Source organism: Zonotrichia albicollis, chromosome Z (genome assembly GCF_047830755.1).
Source record: "Zonotrichia albicollis isolate bZonAlb1 chromosome Z, bZonAlb1.hap1, whole genome shotgun sequence".
Classification (NCBI taxonomy): Eukaryota; Metazoa; Chordata; class Aves; order Passeriformes; family Passerellidae; genus Zonotrichia; species Zonotrichia albicollis.
The window spans coordinates 33399495-33419958 of NC_133860.1; the positions used below are offsets into that span (position 1 = coordinate 33399495).

At 39.4% G+C, this 20464-nt stretch overlaps 1 long non-coding RNA gene across 1 annotated transcript; it reads right to left on the reverse strand.

The window, feature by feature from the left end:
- Positions 1-60: 60 nt before the first annotated feature.
- Positions 61-9773, reverse strand: LOC141727280 (uncharacterized). Its single transcript, XR_012578307.1, has 4 exons — positions 9760-9773; positions 5911-6036; positions 2868-2912; positions 61-150 (listed from the first exon to the last, which is right to left on the reverse strand). It is a non-coding gene; the product is annotated as an uncharacterized LOC141727280 (long non-coding RNA).
- Positions 9774-20464: the final 10691 nt, after the last annotated feature.

The following is a 20464-nucleotide window of genomic DNA, read 5'->3' on the forward strand; positions in this document are numbered from 1 at the left end:
CACCTAACGTGTATGTAGGTAGCATCAAGTCAGGTCATGTAGGTGCAGAACTGGGCACATCTCCCCATCTGCTCAGTGCTTTTAAGTGTGGGAACAAATGGGTTCCTCAGTCCTCATACTCCAGATGATTGTTTTGTCATATTGATATACCTGAGAAGAAAGACACTTGTACTGTATGAGCAATGAAGTTATTCTTCAGGCAAAAATTATTTTTGACCTTAAGTTTTGGGTTCTATATGTTGTACAGTGCCCCACCTTGGACAGAACTTTAGGGATGAAGATCTGATTTTAGTCAACTCAAATTTTCTCAAACCTCTGTGCCACCCCTGGAGACTCAGCTTTCAGTGGATACAGACCACAGACAAAGAACAAGTTGAGTTCTTCGAAACGGGTTCTGATTTCTGTCCATCCTGGGCCTGAGCAACATACCAGGTGTGTAACTGACAGTGAGCTAAAAGAATGCCATATTCTGGAGGGAGGAAGTCAGGATTTCACATTTTGACCAAGACTTCATATGTTAAGACCTCTGCACTGGCAGAACGAGGAACATACGCAAGAACGTGGCCAGCTTTCAGCAGCTTCACACTCTGCACATTCAGAAAAAAGCACTAGAGTATGCATTTAATTTCACTTCAAATTACTTACAGTCTGGAATGCACACTTGGATGTCTTCTCAGACATGGTCACATAATGGATCTACAGGTCACACAAACAAGGTCCTCTCATAGTTATGGGCTTTTGAAATCAGTGGCTTTTCCCACTTTTAGATATTGTGCTTAAATACATCTGGGGCAATACAGCTTGACTAGTCAACACTGAGCAGTAAAGTAACTAAGATATGAGAAGTTCTTAGTCTAAGAAACAGCCTTTCTTATTTTGACAATTCAGCATCCAACAAAATGTGCATGGTTGGTATTGGTCAGGTCCTTCCATGCTACAGCCTCCCATCTTGTGTCATGCACCTCCTCCTATACTGGATATAAATGATATAAATATAATTTAGGTGCTGCCAAAGGAAAGAAAGAATTTCTGGGCAAATCAAAAAATGCATGAGCAAAGAGACTAATTCTACTCATTTATTTAACATTCAAAGTGGGGGGAAATGTTTTTTACTATTCCTAAAACCTTTTAAATTATTTAAAATACTATTTGAGTATTTAAATCAGATTCTAATTGTCTGATAAAATCTCTATAAACAAGCTTGCTCATATTAGAAGATAAGCACAGTATAAGCTATTTCCCACATTTGGGCATCAGCTTCTTGGCAGCAATTTCTCAATTGACAACCAGTATTACCATTTTTTGATCTTCTTTGAAGACCACATGAGATGACATGAGAACCCAGTAGCTGAGTAGCAGGTTTATTGCAATCTCTTACTGGCTAAAACACCTGAGGGGTCCCAGTCTTCCAGAGCTAAAGTTAGAGACCACATAACTTGCCAGCAGCAGAAGATGAGGTCTTAAAAATCATGAGAACTAAAGACATGATAGTTTCACATTCATTTACAGACAACTTGTGCCCCTGTCTATTTCTTTTCATGCATTTCACCACAGTGTTATTTTTCACAGACTAGCACTTCTCTAGTCCCCTAATATCCTAATCTTTCCCAGTTTTTAAATTTTTTAAATTTTCAGTTGTGAAAAAAAAGAAAAATAAAAGAAAGGACTCCAAACAATACAAGTTTCAGAGGGCTTTTAATATAAAAATGCAAGAATGAATCCTTATCCCTTGCCTCTGATCATTCCTAACAATGAAAGCAAAGCTCCAAAGGTGTTTGTAGGCAGAACACAATGAATAGCACTACTGATCTGTATCTGAATACCTTCTGAGGCCCTATCTTGCAAGGCAAATACATGTTGAAGTCCAAGGGTTTTATTCCTTGTGAGCACTAAATAAAATTCACAATATGATGACAGCTGCACTATTTGCTGGCAACCAGAATTGAATTGGCACCCTTATGAAATGAACTAACAGTTGTGTTCAGCCCAAATAGCATGCTCCTATGCCCATCTGAATTCTTAATTAACTTATTACATAACTATGCATAATAATAGAATTATTATGCAATTTTTTTGTATTTTTAATCACTGTCAAATATAGTTGGTGGGTTTAAGGAAAGGAAGCAATTAAAAATCTAGTTAAGACATTTTCCCAATTATGTTAATTATCATAACCATTATGAAAACAATAAACAATTCCCAGTAAATAATTTCTATTTAATTACATATTTAAGGTAGAACTCAAGAAGTATTTAGACAGATTCCATAAGACAATTTATGTGATACAAAGAACAAGGCAGACCCCTGAACTGATCTCTGCTCATCATAGTCTTTGAATAATTCAAGGTAATATATATGAATTAGTGTGTGAATTAGTGAATTAGTGAATTATATTATGAATTAGTGTATGAATTATCAGTGGGGATGCTAAGGTAATGTAAAATTTATTTCAAGAATCAAAGATAAAAGCAGGACCTAACACTTTATGCTAGTGCTTTACACAGTTGGATTCCTTCCATGTTTGCTAATATAATTGAAATATACATTACATTATTCTTCAGAGTTAGGATATTTTTCCTTTAGGTTAAGACAAGCTATTAACATTTCACATAATAGACTGATAAGAAAATTTTGTTCTTTTAAATAAATTGTACTGTCCTTTGTCATGTTTTTATTGGAAGGAAGACACATATTTTGAATTATTGAATGGGCTGACTACATTAATCACTGGCTTTCAAGAAAAAAAGTCACAAGAATGAGCTCAAATAACTGTTATTAAAAAGCTTTGTTGCTGTGCATGCTCTCCCCAGACCCATGTTGTTTCCACAGACAAGACATCCCATCCACTGCAACAAAAATGAACTTACTCTGATCTGAGCTCAGGGTTATATGCAAGACTTTCCCTTTGTTACCTATAAAATAAAACATGTACAAAAGAAAAGGAAAGATACATCAGAATTCTACACTGATTATGCCAGTCATTTTCACCACCCACACTATGGCTTGTTTCATTTTACTGCAGCAGAGAAACATGTTGCATAGGATGTGGGAAGCTATCATCCTCTATTCACTGTTTTCATATTAATATGGAGCTAAAGGAAATATATCCTTAATAGGGAGTAGGCTTTACCTGTCTGCACCACTTTGAGGAGACATTTCTGCCAAAGGAACACGTTGAACCTGAACTACTATTGTCCATGCATTCACAATATCAGTCTCATCTGTGCTTGGTAATGTCTCTCACTGCTGAGCCTTCCCATCTGGCTGCACAGGCCTTGCAGACAGCTCGCAGCAGCTGATCCAATAATGAGATACTGTCTCCAGCTGCTCAGTTATCACTGCTAAAGAGATCTTACAACAGTGACTCCACTAAGCCATTTAGTGGAACTGTGTTTGCAGTTTGTCTGCAGTTGTAGTAAGTCTTGGGAACTACACATGGAAAGCAGAAAGCTACCCAGTCTAGCAGCACAAAGAATGTACCAAACTCATTAATGTGGTTGTTGAAAAATCTCACCCACAAGCAGACACTGAACTTGAACTGAAGGTAGGAGGAATCTGCAACTCAGTTGGGACTCTCAAGAACTGCATTTACCTCATAGACTTCTTGTACCTTTTAGGGCTACGCCAATGCCAGGAAAACGAGTGAGGTTTTTAGGCACATGGCAGCAAGAGAAATTTGAAGCTTTGTTCCCTGAAGTTACTGGACTTTGTCTTTTCTGGCTGGGTCAGTTACTGGCAGTCACACTGGTAGGCTAAACCCCCAAGAGAAAAAAAATCTTCTGAGTAGTAGTTTCTAAAGCAGAACATATAAACCACATCCTAAAAGGAAGCATGAAAGTAAGAAGTCATGTGTGACATGCTAAAATGAATGTGAGCGACCTCTGTCCCCCCATCACTCGTACCCGAGTTCCCTGTGGCCACAAGAGAATGGCACTCTTCTAGTTCAAGCTACTACAAGGACAAACATGTGAGGAACTGTGCAGCCCTGACACCTAATGAAGGTCACTGTTGCCAATGCAAAGTCTGCCCTTAAATTGTGAAGCTGGTAGAGTGGCTCACTGGAAACACTATGGCTAAATGCAAATACCTGCTGTCCTGGTGCTGAGCTACATGAGTTCCTGCTAAACTTTTTTATTTTAATTTCAACACCACTAAATTATTTTAGCAGAGATCAATTTTCTAGATTTGCTTCTTCTTAAGTTATTGAAATATACAGAATCTTTGTCAATATTTAGGATTGAGATTTTACAACTCGGTGAATTCCTTATGCTGTGTCTGTTCAGTGTCTGTAATGACTCTGAGGGAGGAAGTTGAGTTATAATCTTTGGAGACACCCAAAACTGTCCGTAACACTGATTGAAATTTAATTTAAGTCAGTTTAAGTCAAAAAGCAGTGGAGGGCAATAGGGAGAAATCAGACAAGTTGAAATTATTCATTTGCATGGGTTTTGAGTGGAGTTTTCTGGATTTATTTCATTGTTTCAATACCATGTTCAGGTCAGGTAATTTTCAAAGCAATTACATATTTTGCCTGCCTACAGGCAGGCAACAGCTACAACAACTTTTCTAAGGAATGGACATCCAAAATTATTCTTTTTCTTTTTTGTTTTCTAGTAAATTACTATGATAGTTCTATCAGAAGCATCTCAAAAACTGATCCAGTGCTATAAAAAGGTTATTATCTTTCAGTTGTCATTCTGTTCTGAATATACTAAGTGACAGTCACTCTTAATTACTAAAGTGCTCAACTGGTACTGATAGGTCCTCATTCTTAGCTGGGGTCTTCAGCATTTGCAAGAGGTTTATAAAATGAAATTCAGTTACAGTTTGTCAGATCATTTCTGTGGGTGTAAAACTTATGTGGTTAAAAGTGTCTGAGGTTGACTTAGAACCATCTAAGTCGCAATCATCCACCACAGCATTTATTCTGATTGTATCTTGATACTTCCACAATTTTCCCTATATTTAATTTCTTATAGTAAGTTATTAGGGGTCTTCATAAGCAGGAATATGTCTGTGTATCAATGATCTGGTCTTTTCTGTTCATGAATAACACCAGAGACAAGGAGGCTTAGCAAGAAACAACCTCTGCATATGGTGTCGCCCTGCAGCACCATGGAACAATACAGAGCTACAAGGAACTCCAGTTTCTCTGTCAGGGTGCAAGGGAAACACTCTGCAACACATTTATTCACAGCAAAATCCTTCATCAAAGCACAGACATGTTTAAATAATACATGGAGATTTGGTTTAGACATCATTTGAAAGCTGGTTCAGTATCCTTACATCGTGAGATGCAAAATCATCTGCCTATTTATTTAGAAGGGCCATTTACTTGTTTTCAACTCTTCAACGTACAGTTGCTTTATTGTCCTATCTAAACATGGTAAGAACCTATTAGTATAAAAAAACCCTCAAAACACATCCTTAGCTACACTGTAATAGCTCCAGCAAACCAAATTATGCTGCTCCACTACAGCTGAGAACCTGTTCCTTTGTCTCCTAATATTCAAACTCCAGAAAGCAGATGTTTTCTCTCTGACTCTTACACCTCTCCTCACTCCAGTGCTCTGGGAACTTTTCTTCCCCTTCATCATTCTCTCTGCATTTAGAGTTTTGGCCAAGATTGTCATTGCCAGCAAGGAAAGACGATGAAAAGTGCCTGGCTTCAAGACTGTCTCCTCTTCCATCACTTCTGCAGGGAGACAGAAGTGGTGAATGAGAAACAACAAACTGCTTCTGAGTCAATCACACATGGTGGAGATGAGAACAGCACAATTGCACATCCAGAGAAAATCCTGCTGCTCCTCTCACTGCTGAACCACCCTCAAAGTCAGTGGCAGTATGCCAAATCAGCACAGCTATACAAAAAGAACATAGCCGAAGTGTGCAGACATTTCATCATTTCACCTGTGAATCTGTAATTGCACTTTGGATGATTTTCTCACAATTCATGTGCCAGACATGCAAAATCCCATCTTTCATTCCACCTCATGTAGCAAGGACTTTCGACTGCCAAGGACACCAGGTCATAGCCTAAACAATAAAAAGAAAACAGATGCCAGAATAGATTAGGAGGTCAGATGGAAGAACAGAGGCATTTTAGCTTGGAGTCTAGCTGTTAAAATGAACTACTACAAGCACTCAGCATCTACACTCAGGGCAGAGCAGGATCCCAGAACTCCCAATGCTGCTTCCCTTGCCCTTGTTTCATAGCCTATACTGTTCCACACACCCTCATGAAACTACAACTTCTCTGCCTGCCCTTCAGAGGCCACAGACTCACACATCAGCACAGAAGAACCGAGTAGGATAGAGTCTTGCCTAAGCCAAGCCGCCACAGAAGTCTAAGGAAAGTGGCCTACAGGGCTTACAAGAGCACTGGTTTCTCCCAGGGTACTTCCAGGATATGTCTAAGGCCCAAAATCTACCTGAAGAAAACTTCTCAAAGCTCAGTTCCACATGTTTCAATAAATTTCCCTGACTATTTAACCCCAGCACTCCAGTCCAACCTCAGATTCTTTTGGAAGAACAAACAGCTTGTAAATACTCTACTCTTCTGCCTCTTATTAGCATTACCTGACCTATCTCCCACACAGACAGACACTACATAAAGAATCTTAAATAATTTTATTTAAAATTTCCTTCTTTAGATTATTTGTCACCAACAATGGCATGAAAACATGGTCAGCAGGGCAAAAGCAACTTCATATATCAAATTAATTGCAGCAGAGGTAGTTTTCCAAAACCCCAAAAATCAAAATATCTTGTTTGCAAACTTGTAAACATTACAACACCAAACTTTTCTGTGAAGATACATAGATACAAGAAATTGTGATAAACATTATTTCTGTTTGGCAATATATTTACAAAGGCTTACTAATCCAGTATCAAAGCCCTAGCAAGCTTACCTACTAAGAGAACTGGTTTTAAAATTAATTGCATTACGGACAGAAGATACTAATAGACATCAGTCAGATAATTTGAAAATTGCCTGAGCAACATGCCTTCTTCATATGCTTTAACTGCTAAGAAAGGACATATGATTTTCAGTGCCTGCAACTGCAATTTCACCCCAGGGTTGCTAGGCCAGATATTCAATGTACCGCCTCTAGACCAAATTACCAGCAACATGTTGGCTAGTGAAAATTTCAGGCTGCAAATGATTTGTTTGTTTTGACAAAGAATCCCAACATGGTGCTGAGCACTCCGAACTTCAGAGTGAAGGGCAAATCCTAGTAGTGAACCACTGCAGACGAGAACAGACAGCATAGATTTAATGGTAATGGAACATGAAAAGCAGCTCCATCACACCAGGGTTTCTTCAGAAGCAAACCACATCAGAGTGAAGCAGCAGAACAGCAGTGTTTCACTAAGAGGAAGCCCAGAAGAGCTACCAAAGCACACCCTGGCTGCGGAGGTGCCTGACAGCAGGATGCAGCCAAGCAGCTGCCCCGTTCCAGCTGGGTGGAACACCTGCTGACTCTCACGTTTCTTTTCCACGAGCACACTCTGTGCCACTAATCTACACTCTGTTCAACTGCTGAGCCATTTGATGTAAACTATTGCCTGTTCTCCATTAAAAACCCTTTCACTAGGTGATTTTTGCCAAAGCCAGGTGTGACTCCACGCCCAACTGAGAGGCAGTGTAAAGCTGCATTGTTCTGCTAAAGGGCTTTCTGGCAAGTTACCTGTATTCTTTGGTTCTGTCCCTTCCCTTGCCTTGTTTCTCCCTCCCACTTCAAGGCTTTAGAAAAATCTGCACATCCTGACACTGCTGCACCAGCTGCTTGCTCGGAAATGGATTCACAGTTCTACAATATCATAAGTCTGATACTCTGTTCCAGTGTCAGTCTACCAAAGGCAGGAAGGAATACCCTGCCTGGAAGCACTGCTACTGACAAAGTTTAGCTCCTAGATATGGCTTTTGCACATTAATATGGGAGTTGAACTGAAAATACTGAAAATACCTTGCAATACATTTTGCCATTTTTTATGAATATTACTTACATTAATCCTATGACAAATCAGAAGAGATTCCTGCTGAAATTCACACTTAAAACTAGTACGACACTGAAATAAAACCAGCAAGTTCAATACAATCCTTTTAGGTATCTGAGAAATAGGTATATGACATTATTGCAACAGATTTATTTAAGGATTTTAATTATATTAATAAGGGTTAGTAACCGGAAACTTTCCCACAATGACTGTTAAAGGTTTTTCAGATACATATTGAATTACTTAGAAGCACTGCAAATGCACACACAAGCCTGACTTACTGCAAGATATGTCCTTGTGTTGTGCTTGTGTAATGGACTTTATGGTACTGAAATTTATTTACAGATTCACGATGATGTGCTGTTGGACTATTTTTAACCACAACAATTACAATGTAATCCCAAAGTCAACTGATACTTTGGAAACTTCACAGCGAAGTTCAGTGTAAGAATGTTGCTCTAATTTTAGTAACAATTAATATTAACTCCATGTACTTTTTTTTTTCTCCTTGTGCAGTTATTTTAACTCTGCACTAATATTAGAATTATCTGGTTAATTTCAAACCTAGTAAAAGAAAACTTAAGGCATCAACCATAACTGTAGTTCACAGGTTCACACTGAATGTTGTCATCAATTTCTGCTCCGAAGTTCCTGTTGTTTTCACTGCTTTGGCCAGGAAGAAATGTGAACCCAAACTATTTCTTACTGCAGTGAGGTTATGCCACTTGGCACTGGCAGGATGTTACACCCGCATCCTTGTAACCTAACCCACACAGCACAATTGCAACTGCAGCTTATTAACTGTTTGTTCAGCTGGTATGCCTGTACCTCCTTGCACCTCCACCTTGCAGACCTCATACAATCACAACCAGAACATCTTGTGAAACCAAACATAAATCTACCACTGCAGCTCTTATCAAGAGATACTAGTTTCATTGTGAGTTAACAATAAAGTCAGCCTACCCTCGCTATTATCTTTCTATTTAAGTAAAACAGAATACTAACATATGATTTTAAAATCACAGAGGCATTCATCATGCACAAGTCTCCTCAGCCCCTTCACGTGAGAGTCAAAGATCTGAAACAGAAAGTGGGATGGAAAAAAACCCACAAGAATACATCTGATCTTTGTCATCTGAGCCCACATACTGAAATGATACCTAAATGCAAAATATTCACCTGCTACTAAAAATACACCCTTGACAATGCAAAGGTCAACCACTCCATCCCTTCTTGCGTTGCAGATAACAATGAGCTGGCCTTTCCTTGCAGAGAGCTAGAGAGTGTGTGCAACTAGAGAGCTAGAGATGTGCAGCTCCTAACAGCCCTGCTCTCCTGTGCATTTGGGAAGACAGATGGAGTCTTGATATCAATGGTGGGGCCATCTAAGTTACACACTGTTTCCCCAGCACAGGGCAGGCCATGGTATTTGAAGTTCAGATCCACTGGAAACAAAACGATTTCGAGCTCAGGCTTTGCACAAAGCCAGTCACAGTTCCAAGGCATAGTGAAATTCTGCAAGTGGTGACAGATTTTTGGGAGGAGAGTAAGAAACAGAGACTGCAGAAACAGGTTAAATCCTCTTTGGCCGCTTTCCTGTCATACAATAAATCTACTACTGATTTCTGAGATGGGGGGAGAGATGGGGGAGAGGTAAATCACATTTGAACAAAGCCAAGAAAATCAGCTAAAATGAATGAGTCATTTGCCTGAGTAAAAGCAGCAGGGCTCTTTCTGGGAATAGACTTTACTGCTCACCTGCTCAGAATACAATGATTCCAGCCTCAATTACAGACAGGTGGCCAAACATATTTCTCAGCCTCTTTCTGGTTTCAATGTTCCACAACTGCCAATCCAAAACAAACAAGAAATAAAAAATTTGACAGCAGGAAGAAAGAAAAATTTGTTCCTTTCATTTGTTTACAATTTGGCCACTCCCCAGTTCTGAAGTGACATAAGGAAAACTTCAAGCTCATTTATTTCACAAGTAAGACCATGAGTACTTCCAAATTTCAATACCTTTATCAGTGATGCAGAAGTCAGACTAAGTCAGACTAAATAAAAGAGGTACATATCTGTGAGTTTAAAGCTATTTATTTACACGTCAGTCTTTGTGAGTTCATACATCGAAGCACTGTACTTCAGTGCCTTCAGATTTCTGACTCATGACTGCAGCAGGTAGGGCCAGGACTTATCTTAGTATCTCAGCTACAGTCACACAAAATCCTCTTGTTAGTAGTAGTGTCGCATAACAGTAGGCACAGATAAATGTATATAATCAGATTGAAGTCAAATTCTCAAATGTGAACCTATAAGGAGTGTTTTGGATTGAACTGTAAAGACGTTGGCAGCTAGAGTGATCTTGGCAAAAGACATACAAGAAAAACATAGCCTGTGCTAAACAAAATAATTTAATGGGAGTTCCTCTAACTGATGGAAAAAATAATCTGACTGTCACTGGAAAACTGCACCATTAATTCAGCCATCAGCTTTTTTTGTTTTAGGAGCTTCATTGCACGCAGCTAATCCTGGATGTCACTAGGTGTGGATGTTCACTAAGGTAGGTTATGACACTGGGAAGTGCTACATATGTTTTCAGCAGAGTTCTTCCATAGTCTAGTCAACCTTCTCCATTTGTTTCCATTAAAAAAAAAAAACAGTATCAAATAGTTTGGTAGCCACTTTAGCTAAAAATGGAGAAAGATCAAAACAAAGTTATCTAGTACTTGCACTTCTCAATCACTCATCCAAAATGCAAGGGATATTCCTTTTTCATCCAAGCCAGACATTAAATGTGTTTGGAACAGGAATTCAAATCAATGCCTTCAACAGCTTTCAAATCAAGAGTTTGTCCATTCCAGATATGTGCAGCAGGTCCTACAGGGATAGGAATGAGATTCTCAAGGCTCCAGGCCAGCATGTTTAGTTCTAGAAGAAAGCTACTAAAAATTACTGCACAAAAACAGTAGATAATAAGCTGGGGTAAGGGGCACTATGGTTTGGGGGAGAGAGACTATGGAAAAACATCCAGAGAATTCTTCTAGGAAACCTTTACTGGCAAGTATTCCACTTACATGAAGGAGAACATCTCTGACAAGCCCAGGTCTTTGTAAGTCTAATCTCCTCAAATGGGTATGTTTACACAGCAGCATTTGAGTTATACTTTACCCACTAAAATTTTTTAATCTCTCTGCCACATCACTCGCCCTAACTTCTTCCACCAGAAATGAGGCTCCTTCTCCAACAGATTCAAACCCAAAAACACCCTTGTTCCAAGGTGATTCTTGTGACTGACACATAGGACAGAGTCTATATGGTACAGTTTGTCCACCATCTTTGAGTTAATGATAACATTTACCCTGCAAATGGTAGGGGAAAATGCAAAAAGTTATTAAGGAAACTCTGCTCCTCATCTTCAGGGCTTGCTCAGTAAATGGAGTAGGAGTACTGCCTCCATTGTCCCTGACATAGGGCACACTGCACTTGCAACACAAATCTCTGTAATAATTAGCTTCAGAACACCCTGTTATGTCATGTAGGTCAGCAGCAGATGGTGTACAACATTTAATACCAAACCAGGACATTCTCATTTCGCATGACCCCGAAGCAAAGAATGTGCTACCATAATCCAAGGTCTGGCATCTTTTTTTGGTGACTGAAATTTCTCTGGAGAGCAGCTAAATCCATCAGCCTGTTTAATTATAGACCTGACTGTTGCAGCAGAAATCATTTCTGTAGACCACTGTTGCTAATGTTGTCAGTCTCAGCACATACCTTGTGCATTATCAGTGTTTATCATACATGAACATGAACCTTTATCCTGTTCATGGGTATACATGGACATTTGCAAAGCTATGCTGAAAAAGTCTTCCCAGAGACAATTATAAACGCATATACATAAATAGTTTGTTAGATCTTATGAAGTACTCAAAATCTTCAGACCTAAGATTTACGTGTGTAACTTTTGAGTGTTTAATTTTTGCGTCCTCTCCAAAAAGACATGAGTGAGAATTTACAAGGTGTCACCCAAACCACAAATGTTGTCACCGCTATCTTCCAAAAAAAGATATTTCAAAGTCCACTCAGTGAAACTGCTGCTGTGGCTACTGGCTGGTAGACAGCCAAGGCTGATTGCTGAAACATTTAACTTAATTTTAAGTGGAGGTAGATCTATTTGATTTAAAAGCTGTATTGAGATCTATAGCTGAAGGAAGGTGTATGAGAGTTATGTCCTGCTGCTTTTCCATTTTATGTGAAGGGGACACATCACCATCTTTCTTGAAATACACAGAAGAATTCACAGTCTGTGAAAAAAACCAACACATTGGAGGAATTAACTTAATCATTGCACCAGTCAGTAGTATGAAGCCTCACTTCTTGCTCCAAAAGTGTGGATGGCTTCATGGTGGTAACACTCCTCAGCTCATTTTGGGTCCCCTCTTGACATCCTGCATTTGAAGATTCACCACACATAAATCAGTAACACAAAAAAGCACCACCATCTTTTCTAAGGCCTAAGCCTTTCACATTCTCATTATATTTGCCTCTACACACCTCAGAGGAGGCTTGAAGGGCCTAATTCATCCTGGGTAGGCTCAAAACACTGGACACACTAGACTAGGGAGAAGCCACATTTCAACAGCTTTTTGAAACCCCCATGCATTTAGCCAGGTAAAGCTAAGAATAGGCTCCACTGTATTTTGTTTAATAATTAATATAAAATATGGTGGTTTTTCTCTTTTTTTGCCTTTTGCAGAATTTGCTAGCAGCAGAATTGTTCCTGTGTGCTGTCCTGCTCCAAAACCCCCTTATACAGTAATTTATTCTTTTACTCTCTGGGCATTATTTCCCCACAAATGTCTGCCCCACCGACACCTAACCACAGGAAAAGGTTTTTAAAGCAAACGCCCTTTGGTCACAAAACAGTGAGCTCATGACAGCACAGTAACGAGAAACAAAAGCCAATACAGGTGTGAGAAAGAAGAGTCATCTTTTGTGGTCACTGTCTACATTAGGCTGCAAAGATTCCTCAGCACTATGAAAAAATGCCAGACCATTAGTGTTTTTAACAATTTAATGCTAGATTTTTATGTGTAAGAAATTATATTGCTATAGCATATAGAGCAAAATGCTGAAGACCCACATTTTTGCAATTTTCTCTGTGGTTTACTTTCCTTCTTCAAATTATTCCCCAGAGAGTAGTAATTACAATGAGTCTTAAAAGTTTCAAGGGCAGAATATGATACTTATCTCTACAACTAACCTCTCTGGTTCAAAAAAGAATTCAACACTGATAAAATATTTGTACTCTGTAAATATACACATACACATCCTACATAAAGTTTCAGTTATGGAAAACTTACATCATAAATCCCTTCCATACTCTGTCCTTAACCTTATCCCCTATTCCAAAATTCAATTGGACAGGCAGCAAATGTTTCTCCTCTTAGTTGTAGTACTCCTTCTTTGTAAAGATGAGCAAGTAGATTACAGCAATTTTCTTCTGTATCTAAAATTCTGTGGAGTTAATTAAGTTTTGCAGGAATGACCTCAGGTCTGCACAATGGGATTTGTAACACTGCATTCTAACCCTAAAAAGGTCTAACATTGCTGAAATGAAACTTTGCAGTACAGAAAAAACTGTATTTCTAATATCTAGGGTTTTTTATTACTTTTGAAAAATTTTCAAAGGCTTTCTGAATCCCAACAAGTAAAATAATTCATAAAATTTAGGGCACTTAATTGTAATATTCAATGAATAGTAACATTTCTGAAACTCTGTATATAATTTTCTTCTTTAATGCTGGTAGCTGGTAATATGCAATGAGACAGTAACAGATTAAATCATCTCTACCTCATTTCAGCATTCTCTTCTCCTGTGAGTAATTCATCTAGCCCAAATCATATTGGTTACCCTTTCAGCTTTATCCACCTACTTCGAGGGTACATTAATATGCACAACAGACATGTTAATATGCATAACAGGCATAAGTTAACAGGCATTTCTGAGTGGAAATTAAATTTCATTGTGCCATTTTGTTATTTTGCCTGGGTAGTAGTGAATATCACTGACTTTTGGTAAGATTTTGGCACTCATATGCCAGTGTCAATTCTCAAAATGAGACTCAGGAAGTGATAAGTAGTCAGTACTATCCCATCAAACTACTCAATTAACAAGTAGGTGGGTGGCATCAAACCTGATATTCTTAAAGCCTATATTCATCTATCATCAAGGGAAAAAAACACTGGGATTTTTCCTTGTACCGTTGCTATTAGCTGCTCTGAAATGAGGCTTATTTGCACTGAGGAAAGCAACAAAAGAAAATACAAATCTACCACATAAACCCCAATTTCTTCTACAAGGGTGAAATCCAGATTGATAAAGAGAAATAGCCGGAGCTATTTCCAAGCAAAGCATCTTTCCAAGGCAGAAGACACCAAAATATTATTCTGATTTTTAATGAATGGTATCACACTCAAATAAGTATGGGAATACCTGTACAATTTCTTTTCAGATTCCCCCTGTTTTCAAATCACTTGATCATTCACACCGCCTAATGCCCAGTCAATCATAGGTCATTTTATGTAGTAAATCACCAACTCCCCCACAGATGAAACCAGCAGCAGTGCTAGGGAAAGTTTGGCCTTTCCCTGCAGGCAAGAGCAACAAAACTCCAGTACCTCTGCATGCCCTGATCTCAGGTACTCCACAGTCCATATAACATATATCCCCTGCCCCTGCCACAGCACAACCCTATACTGCTTGTAGTGTCCTGAAACAGAAAAGCTAAAGGAAATTAATGTTTTAGGACCACCAGTGTATCAGATGGGGGCCAAAGGAGAGCCAGGTAAGGTGCTAGGAGTTAACCACACTGAAAAAGCTGGAATACTGTGTTCAGAGGTTGTGAGAACTCTAGAAATAGCTGTGGGCAGGTAGCTCTCAGCCACTTTGTATTACTGGGTAACACTTACTGGAAGAGGTAGATGCACTTGCTTTTCCAGTGTAGATGCAGACTGTACTGTCTTATTGTTCAGTATGCCTGAAAATTGGAAGGTATCTTTCCAGACGCAACTAGTATTTTCCCAGACCTTCACATCATCACTTTCTGCAATGCTATATCCAACCTCTGGGACCATTGGAAGCTAAGCTGAACTGAAAATTTGACTGAATTAAGAAGTCAGTTGAAAAACATATTTAAATATTGTGGACAACACCAATCCCATCAGAGTACTCAATAGTCATTACACAAAAGCCTCAAAACAGCCTGTCTCTGGGATGGAAAATGAATAACAAATACAGAATATCAAATCATGTTCAAATCATATTGCTGTAACCTGAGAGACTCAAGACATTTTTCCTTCCATAATACATGGTTTCACTGCTAATGATCACACACACTTTAACAAAGCTCTTTGAACAAGGCCACCTTAGCAGTGGAAGAAGGTCCAAACCTGGATTACTGCCTGGGTCACCTGTCACACCTTAGTGACCTCTTGTCCTCTTCTGAACTGGCATTTGGGCTACTGTTATGAGCTTGCAGGGACATTTCCCGGATGCAGTCAATAAATGTGTCTGTGAGGGAAGAGCAGTTCTGTGGCACACACACTGCAGGGCCATTGATTACAGCATCATACCCCCTGGATGTCAGAGTCCTCCCTCAAACCAGGCACATGGACACTCCACTCCATGATCCCATTCCCTAAACCAGTGCTACAATATAAAGTGGAAAATAGCTACAAGGTATGACTGAGGAATATGACCTTAAAAATTACATTAACATTTCCTTGTGTATGAAAGAAAGAGATGATGCAGCAAAAGTAAGGAAAGAGATCTGAATCATTACGTCTTTAACCAAGATTCAAAGACTCAGATCAGCTCACACAGGCAGGAATATCTTCATCAATTCCTAATAATATGCATTTCTTCACAATGGTCACTGAGATGAATCCTCTGATGTCACCTTTCTGCTTGTTCTGTAATTATTTATACATAGTAATGTGGAAATGCAGTAGATATTTTTACCAGCCATTCAAGATTAGTGAATTCTTTCTCTCCAATGTCTGTGAAATCTGCCCTTCCACACACAGTCTGTGTCACTCTTCTTCAACACCCTGCTGCAATCATGACAAGAAAGGTCTTGAAAAGCATAACTGGAAAATAGAAGTGTTTCTCCTTTATATATTCCAGCTGTTCTACAGCAGGCTTTCAGCTTTGAGAGGCATTTTCTGTATGATTTATACAGACAAGTTGGCAGAAAGCTAATCACATTGCTTGGACATGTGTCCCTCTAAAATTAGTGCAGACATTTCTGTGGAAAATTGATTGTGTATGCAAGGAAGTAATATTCTGTCCCACAGAGAGAGCACACACACTCACTGGTATGTGAGAAGATTCTGTTTTCAGCAGACTATTCTCAACAGATCCCATTCCTTTATAGTAACAGGCTGCACAAAGTAAATAGTCATTTATTACTGTATTTGAGAAGATAAGTAGATTTTCATATGGATTTAGCCAAGACAGACTTTCAAATGGGTTTAGGAAGAACTTACATTTTGTTCATACCACAACGTATAGCAAAGATGCCCATATCACAATTTAGTAAAAGGTTGTAGTCCTGGATCTAGAACTCTGAATATATTTGCTCTAACTCAGTTTCTACATATAAGTCACAGTATAAATCTAGGTTTACACAGAATCCACATGAACCTCATGAGGTTCAGTAAATCCAAGTTCAAACTGCTGCCCATAGCTCAGAATCAACACAGACTGGGGGATGAACAGATTGAGAGCAGCCCTGCCCAGAAGGATTTGGGGGCATGGATGGATAAAAGCTGGACATGACCTGGAAATGGGCAGTGATAGCCAAGAAAACCAATTGTATCCTGGGCCACAAAAAAACCGTGTGGCCAGCAAATTAAGGGAGGTGATTCAGCTTCTTTGTTCCGCTCTGGTGAGATCCCATCTCAAGTGCTGTGTCCAGCTCTGAGGCCTTCAACACAAGAAAGACCTTTTGTGGGTCCAGAGCAGACGCACAAAAGTGATCAGAGGGCTGGAGCCCTCTTCTGTGAGCACAGGCTGAGAGAGATGTGGCTGTTCAACCTGAAGGAGGGGCCCTGGGGAGTCCTTATTGTAGCCTTTCAATACTTACAGGGGGCCGATAAGAAAGAGAAGTACACGCCTTTTAGCAGGGCATGTTGTGATGGGACAAGAGGTAATGGTTTTAAATTAAAGGAGGGGAGATTGACACGAGGTATAAGGAAGAGATTTTTTACAATGAGGGTGGTGAAGTAGTGCAATATGTTGCCTGAAGAGGTGGTGGATGCATCATCCCAGAAAACATTTAAGGCCCAGTTGGACAGGGCTCTCAGCATCTTGATCAAGTTGAAAATGTCCCTCATCACTGCAGCTGGTTTGGACTAGATTATATTTCAATGTCCCATTCAACCCAAATAATTCTATTACTCCATTTAAACAGAACAACATGTACTCATCTTCTAAAAGATGTTCCATTATAAGAAAAAAATATTTTCTGTACATAACTTCATGGAAAGAGTTTATTATCTCATCAAAAAAGAGCAGTTACATTCAATTTCTCTGTTGGCTAGATTGACCTAAGACTACTAAAACAACTGGGTTGTTTATCTTAAGAGTTAAAAAATTTACTGATTCTCCAATCAGTTGATGGAGGGGAGCGAGAGCAAAGAAAGGACTGTTTCCTCTTGAAAGGGAGAATTTCAAGACTAGTTTGTTTATTAAGAAAATTAAGTGATTGTCCCAAGAATCAGATTTCCCAGAATGGTATAAAAGCATGGTCTCTTTCCAACATCCAGAGATGTTCAAGAGTGCCACTATTACAAAGCATCAAACAACCCTAACTAGTCCATCAATGCTGACATCACCTCCTTTTGTTAGAAGTTCAGTTTAATATCCTCACAGCAACTTCTCAATTATATGAATTAAGAATTATAAAATGCTATAAAAAAGACTAGGTATGCATTTCTGAATCAAGTTCACTCAATAGTTATGGTCAAAAGAATAATTATGGGAAAGCAGCTACTAACCTCTTCATATAACTTTGGAACTGGTGCAATCCATGGAAGAAAAGAACAGGAGAAATTGTAATCACTGACTAAAAGTTTTCATCTTAATATTGGAACAGTCACAAGGAGATAGCAGTAAAGTAGAGATTTTGAGTGTCATATTATGGTAATAGATTTTCTAATGTGAGTACCAATGCTTCACACAAGAAGTCAATTTTGTACTGAAGAGAAACTTTTTCACTAATGAAGGCAGGTAGCTGAAGCATAGATTTATGGTCCAAAAAGGCATGGATACTGCCTTAAAAAAGAAAAAAATTGTGTGCCAGTGTTCACTACAAAGAATAAACTGATAAAATATACAGCAATAGAAAGTAACACCTAAACAGGAAGTGTTCTGAAGTCTTTGTTTCACATGTTAAGCAGATTCCTTGTGTTCTTTCAACCTTGATCAAAATCTGGCAACCTATTTCCACAACAATATTCTCAGAAAGGTACTTTTTGGTAACTTTTTGGTATTTTTTTCATAGCACCTCATTCTATCTGCGTGACAAAATCAACAGCTACATCCTGAAGAACTGAAACAATTATCTCCTACACACACAGTCCTTGTTCAAGTAAGTGGAAAACTGAGTCATTCATGTTCTTCATGGATATTTATTTCAATATATGCTTTCTCTCAGAGGTAACAAACCCATCTTGGGGGCTTCATTAGTTTAGTTTTGATTTTAGTTTACAGGATAATAGCCTAGAGAAAAAGAAGAAAAGCTGAATCAAATAAACAACAAAAAAGTTACTCCTAACTTTTCTCCAGTAGACATTTCCTAAATGGACCTTCTCATGTTACTGTTATCCATGTCAATAAGGCAATACCCTCGTAACTAATTCCAGGCCAAAGACAAAGCAAATATCCTGTCTGTGCATTTGAATATGGCATAACTCACCTTTTGTGTTTCAGCTCTCCTGGTATTCCTTCCTTCCAAACCTGTTGCAGCATGACTGCTAGGTAGAGTAGTTTTCGTCACAGAGAATTTCTTAGGCATCTGTGGTGATACTGTAAAAACTGTTTTAATGGAAAAAATTCCTTTTAAAAATGTGCATGGGAATATATGTAAAGCACTTTTTAGAATAGCACTGACTGTGTAAGAGAGTACTCAGAAAGCAGATCTGCACACTAAGTGGGACAGCACCAATACTGACATTTGGAGCAGTCACCCTGCTTTCCTTCTGTCAATGAGAAAAAGAGATATTTCTACAGCACTATTCATCTTATCCTAAAAGAGATTATTAAACAAGATCAGATTGATCACTCCCTTTATAAAGAATACCTGCTTACTACTGCAGCTCGTGTCTGGCCTTAGGTTTATTGACTAGTTACAGAAAATCCTGCTTGTTAGAAAATTAGCATCTGATTTCCCAGGACCACACAGGCTTTCAGCACTGCTTGCAGAGGCAGCATGAAGAACTTTCTGCTCTAGAGGACAGAAAGACTTCCGAGTGTTTTAGAGTCAGAGTTTCCTAGACCTCAGCATGCATTACTGAAAAGCTCTGGTATTCTCCTTAGTAAAAGATGGAATTACACTTTCTGACCATACATATCCAGAGCACGCAGGAGCATCTTTTATTAGTTTTCTAAATATTTCGATAGAACAATCAAGGAGTCAACCATGTAAAGTTCCCTACGTCTTCCAGGAATCCCTTTGCGGACATGCAGCAGGCAAACCCTTCCCCACTTTCCCCTGGCGCTGCTGGAAGCAGCAGCCAGCACTCTCGGGGCTCATTCGATGTTCCGTCAGCTCCCTCTGTTGCTGACGGAGAGAAACAGCCTGCCCTGCAATCGCCTGCCTTCCAGACCGACTCAGAGTACTGCAAGTTTGATCTGCGCACCCTTCCAGGGTGAGTAGAGTGCGGGTGAGCCCTGGGCAGTGTCCCTTTGACAATTCATGGAGCCTCAGGCTTTTGAGAGGAAAGGGGCCTGCTCCTCCTGCCGTGGGTTCGCACCAGGCCAAAGCCAGGCCTCCCTCCAGACTGGCCTGCAGCTGTGGCTGGGCCTGCAGGAGCCGCACACACCGTAAAGGAGAGGCAGAAGGAACCTTCTGCCAGTTTTTGATAGCTTTTCCAGATGTAAAGGTGCTGGTAAAGACCCTGTGGCCTCTTGCAGTCCAATGGAACTTAAAGCCATTCCTGTGTGTCGCACATCACAGCAAAAAAAGGCTGGTGTGCCAAGGACACTTCTTGGCTAGGGATAAGACCCGTTTTTTCGTCTTTCCTTCCATCCTTTCACCCCACTCAGTGTTGGCTGTCTGTACGGCCTGCTGCCCTATGCTGTCTGCATGCTGGAAATGGGAATTGTGGGTACAGCTCTCCTTTCACAACAGCAGCATGCTCCTGTGAGAAAATCACAGAATCAATTAGGTTGGAAAAG